At 44.3% G+C, this 5,642-nt stretch overlaps 2 non-coding genes across 2 annotated transcripts; both read right to left on the reverse strand.

Annotated features, from left to right (window-relative positions):
• Positions 1 to 336: 336 nt before the first annotated feature.
• Positions 337 to 408, reverse strand: trnaq-cug (transfer RNA glutamine (anticodon CUG)). The gene has a single exon. It is a non-coding gene; the product is annotated as a tRNA-Gln (tRNA).
• Positions 409 to 4,667: 4,259 nt separating this feature from the next.
• Positions 4,668 to 4,739, reverse strand: trnaq-cug (transfer RNA glutamine (anticodon CUG)). The gene has a single exon. It is a non-coding gene; the product is annotated as a tRNA-Gln (tRNA).
• Positions 4,740 to 5,642: the final 903 nt, after the last annotated feature.

Here is a 5,642-nt window from a genome sequence, read left to right on the forward strand (position 1 = left end):
AAATGTAAATATTGGCCGAGGACATGATCCGAGCAATGCCTGCCTTTCAAGAAACAATGCTTTGAATTTCTGCATGCTTGACTGCTGAATGCAGATGAAAAAGAAAAGTTCACCAAACACCATTCTTTGGTGCAGTGCAACTCAGCATTAAACAAAATACAACTTTCTCTTCAGCTGATTTGGGAAAGCAGAAGTCCGGTTGAGTTTATGAACTGAAACTGATCGAAGCAACTGGAACCTCATTGATTGAGGCAGTAACTTCCCACCAGCAGGGAGTGGATTCCAGCTGCATTTTGTTTTTTCGAGCTGCAGTTGCAAATGTGACAAAAACAAACCAGGTTCCACCGAGATTCGAACTCGGATCGCTAGATTCAGAGTCTAGAGTGCTCACCATTACACCATGGAACCCATTGGTTGATAAAAGCCGCACCCTTCATCCAAAGACATTTGGCTCTTTGCTCAGCACTGCCATGTCGCTGCATCACTGACTTCTCGAGGCTGTTGCCAACCCTCTCCCATCAGCAAAACTGCAAGAACTGGACAATTGCAAACTGCCACTTTGACTCGGCCCTTTCTCATCTCTTCCTTCAGCTTCCACCCTTTTCCTTCTGCTTAGTATCGATGTTCAGCCAATCACACAGCTACTAGTCAAACCTATCGCTTCCCTCGTCACTGCTTCTCTTTCAATCTGATCAGCGCAGCTCCTATTACAGTCTTGCCGGATAATCTGTGAATAAATATTGCAAGGCACTGATGCATGAAGATTGGCGTAAAACAAAATGTAAACTTTGTGCGAGGACACGATCCAAGCAATGCCTGCATTCCAAGAGACAGTGCTTTGAATTTCTCCATGTTTGCCTGCTGAATGCAGATTGCAAAGAAACATTCAGCAAACACCATTTTTTGGTGCAGTGAAGCGCAGCGGTGCACATCAAGCAACTTTGTCTTCTGAAGATTGAGGAAAGCAAAAGACAGGCTAAGCTGATGGACTCATAGAAAGGTTACAGCACGGAAGTTGGCCATTCGGCCCATCGTGTCCTGCCAGCTCTATGCAAAATCAATCCAGCCAATCCCACTCCCTCGCCCTATCACCGTAGCCCTGGGCATATTTTCCTTTAAAGTATTTATACAGTTCCCTCTTGAAAGCCACGATTGAATCTGCCTCCACCACGACCCCTGGCATTGCATTGCATTTCCTAAACACACACTGCGTAAAAAAGTTTTTTCCTCAAGTCACTTTTGGTTCTTGTGCCAGTCACCTTAAATCTATGCCCTCTGGTTCTTTACGTTTCCGCCAATAAGAACAGTTTGTCTCCATCTATTCTGTCAATATCCCTCATGATTTTAAATACCTCCAACAAATCTCCTCTCAATCTTCTCTGTTTCAAAAAGAACAACCCCAGCTTCTCCAGTCTATCCACGTCACTGAAGTCCCTCATCCCTGGAATCATTCTCGTTCGTCTTTTCTGCACCCTCTCTGAGGCCTTCACATTTTTCCGAAAGTGCGGTGCCCAGATGTGGACACAATATTCCAGTTGTGGTCGAACTAATGTTTTATAAAGATTCATCATGAATTCCGTGCTTTCGTACTCTATACCTCTATTTATAAAGCCGAGGATCCCGTATGCTTTTTTGAACCGCTTTCTCAACCTGCCTCGCTACATTCAACGATTTGTGCACATATACCCCCAGATCTCTCTGTTCCTGTACCCCTTTTCGAATTGAGCCCTCTAATTTATATTGCTTCTCCTCTTTCTTCCTCCCGAGATGTATCACCTTGCATTTTTCTGCGTCAAATTACTATATCCTCTTGAAGTCTATCACTATCCTCCTCACTGTTCACTGTACTTCCGAGGTTTGTGTCATCTGCAAATTTGGAAAGTGTGCCCTGTACACCCAAGTCCAAGTCATTAATAAATATCAAAAAGGGCAGTGGTGCGAGCACCGACCTGTGGGGAACATGACTGTACACCTCCCTCCAATCCGAAAAACAACTGTTCATCACTCCTCTCTGGTTCCTGTTACCGAGACAATTTTCTCTCCATGTTGCTACTGCTCCTTTTATTATATGGGTATCAATCTTGATGACAAGGCTATTGTAAGGCACTGTATCAATCGCCTTTTGAAAGTTTATATACACCACATCAATCGCATTGCCGTCATCAACCCTCTCCGTTACCTCATCAAAAACGCTATCATAGAATCATAGAATCATAGAAGTTACAACATGGAAACAGGCCCTTCGGCCCAACATGTCCATGTCGCCCAGTTTATACCACTAAGCTAGTCCCAATTGCCTGCACTTGGCCCATATCCCTCTATACCCATCTTACCCACGTAACTGTCCAAATGCTTTTTAAAAGACAAAATTTTACCCGCCTCTAGTACTGCCTCTGGCAGCTCGTTCCAGACACTCACCACCCTTTGAGTGAAAAAATTGCCCCTCTGGACACTTTTTTATCTCTACCCTCTCACCTTAAATCTGTGCCCCCTCGTTATAGACTCCCCTACCTTTGGGAAAAGATTTTGACTATCGACCTTATCTATGCCCCTCATTATTTTATAGACTTCTATAAGATCACCCCTTAACCTCCTACTCTCCAGGGAAAAAAGTCCCAGTCTGTCTAACCTCTCCCTGTAAGTCAAACCATCAAGTCCCGGTAGCATCCTAGTAAATCTTTTCTGCACTCTTTCTAGTTTAATAATATCCTTTCTATAATAGGGTATCCAGAACTGTACACAGTACTCCAAGTGTGGCCTCAGCAATGCCCTGTACAACTTCAACAAGACATCCCAACTCCTGCATTCAATGTTCTGACCAATGAAACCAAGCATGCTGAATGCCTTCTTCACCACCCTATCCACCTGTGACTCCACTTTCAAGGAGCTATGAATCTGTACTCCCAGATCTCTTTGTTCTATAACTCTCCCCAACGCCCTACCATTAACGGAGTAGGTCCTGGCCCGAATCGATCTACCAAAATGCATCACCTCACATTTATCTAAATTAAACTCCATCTGCCATTCATCGGCCCACTGGCCCAATTTATCAAGATCCCGTTGCAATCCTAGATAACCTTCTTCACTGTCCACAATGCCACCAATCTTGGTGTCATCTGCAAACTTACTAACCATGCCTCCTAAATTCTCATCCAAATCATTAATATAAATAACAAATAACAGCGGACCCAGCACGGATCCCTGAGGCACACCGCTGGACACTGGCATCCAGTTTGAAAAACAACCCTCTACAACCACCCTCTGTCTTCTGTCGTCAAGCCAATTTTGTATCCAATTGGCTACCTCACCTTGGATCCCATGAGATTTAACCTTATGTAACAACCTACCATGCGGTACCTTGTCAAATGCTTTGCTGAAGTCCATGTAGACCACGTCCACTGCACAGCCCTCATCTATCTTCTTGGTTACCCCTTCAAAAAACTCAATCAAATTCGTGAGACATGATTTTCCTCTCACAAAACCATGCTGACTGTTCCTAATTAGTCCCTGCCTCTCCAAATGCCTGTAGATCCTGTCCCTCAGAATACCCTCGAACAACTTACCCACTACAGATGTCAGGCTCACTGGTCTGTAGTTCCCAGGCTTTTCCCTGCCGCCCTTCTTAAACAAAGGCACAACATTTGCTACCCTCCAATCTTCAGGCACCTCACCTGTAGCGGTGGATGATTCAAATATCTCTGCTAGGGTACCCGCAATTTCCTCCCTAACCTCCCATAACGTCCTGGGATAAATTTCATCAGGTCCCGGAGATTTATCTACCTTGATGCGCGTTAAGACTTCCAGCACCTCCCTCTCTGTAATATGTACAGTCCTCAAGACATCACTATTTATTTCCCCAAGTTCCCGAACATCCATGCCTTTCTCAATCGTAAATACCGATGTGAAATATTCATTCAGGATCTCACCCATCTCTTGTGGTTCCGCACATAGATATCAAGTTAGTTCAATACGATTTGCCTTTAACAAAAGGCCAAATTTTTACTAGGAGCTCGAGCCTCATTGATTGAGGCTGCGAACGACCCACGAACAGGGATGGGATTCCAGGTGCCTTTTATTTGTTTCCCCAAAAGTTACAAACGAATGGCACATAAGTTGAGGTTCCACCGAGGTTTGAATTCGGATCGCTGGAAACCAAGTACAGAATGCTGACCATTTCACGATGGAAACCAACTGACAACTTCAGCTGGGACCCACCAGTCAAAGATACTTGACGCTTTTCGAAGCACTGCCAGAATGCCATATCACTGACACCTCGAGGCTACCGACAAACCTCTCCCATCATCAAAACTGCAACTTCTTGCAAAGAAAATGTAACCATTGCCCGAGGACATGATCCAAGCAATGCCTGCCTTTCAAGAAACAAAGCTTTGAATTTCTACATGCTTGACTGCTGAATGCAGATTACAAAGAAAAGTTCAGCAAACACCATTCTTTGGTGCAGTGAAACTCAGCATTGAACAAAATACAACTTTCACTTCTGCTAATTTGGGAAAGCAAATGTCCGGTTGAGTTTATCAACTGAAACTGATAGAAGCAACTGGAACCTCATTGATTGAGGCAGCAACTTCCCACCAGCAGGGAGTGGATTCCAGCTGCATTTTGTTTTTTCGACCTGCAGTTGCAAATGAATGGGACAAAAACAAATCAGGTTCCACCGAGATTCGAACTCGGATCGCTAGATTCAGAGTCTAGAGTGCTCACCATTACACCATGGAACCCATTGGTTAATAAAAGCCGCACCCTTCATCCAAAGACATTTGCCTCTTTTTTCAGCACGGCCATATCGCTGCATCACTGACTTCTTGAGGCTGTTGCCAACCCTCTCCCATCAGCAAAGCTGCAAGAACTGGACAATTCCAAACTGCCACTTTGACTCGGCCCTTTCTCATCTCTTCCTTCAGCTTCCACCCTTTTCCTTCTGCTTTGTATCGATGCTCAGCCAATCGCACAGCTCCTAGTCAAACCGATCGCTTCCCTCGTCACTGCTTCTGTTTCATTCTGCTCAGCGCAGCTCCTATTTCAGTCTTGCCGGATAATCTGTGAATAAATATTGCAAGGCACTGATGCATGAAGATTGGCGTAAAACAAAATGTAAACTTTGTGCGAGGACACGGTCCAAGCATTGCATGCCTTTCAAGAAACAATGTTTTGAATTTCTGCATGCTTGACTGCTGAATTCAGATTGCAAAGAAAAGTTCAGCAAACACCGTTATTTGGTGCATTAAACAAAAAGCTAATTTCTCTTCTGCTGATTTGGGAAGCAAAAGTCCGGTTAAGCTTCTGAACTGAAACCGATAGAAGCAATTGGAACCTCTTTGATTGAGGCAGCAAATTCCCACCAGCAGGGAGTGGATTCCAGCGGCATTTTATTTTTCACCCTGCATTTGCAAACATATGGGCAAAAATATATCATGTCCCACCGAAATTCGAACTCCGAACACTAGCTTTAGAGTCTGTAGCGCGCACTATTACACCAGGGAACTCATTCATTGTCGATAGGCTTGATGTGGAGAATCCGGTGATGGACTGGGGATGATAAATGTAAGGAATCTGACAACACCAGATTATCGTTCAACAGTTTTGTTTCAAAATCACAAGTTTTCGGAAGCTTTCTCCTTGGT

Source organism: Heptranchias perlo, chromosome 35 (genome assembly GCF_035084215.1).
Source record: "Heptranchias perlo isolate sHepPer1 chromosome 35, sHepPer1.hap1, whole genome shotgun sequence".
In the NCBI taxonomy this organism is placed as follows: Eukaryota; Metazoa; Chordata; class Chondrichthyes; order Hexanchiformes; family Hexanchidae; genus Heptranchias; species Heptranchias perlo.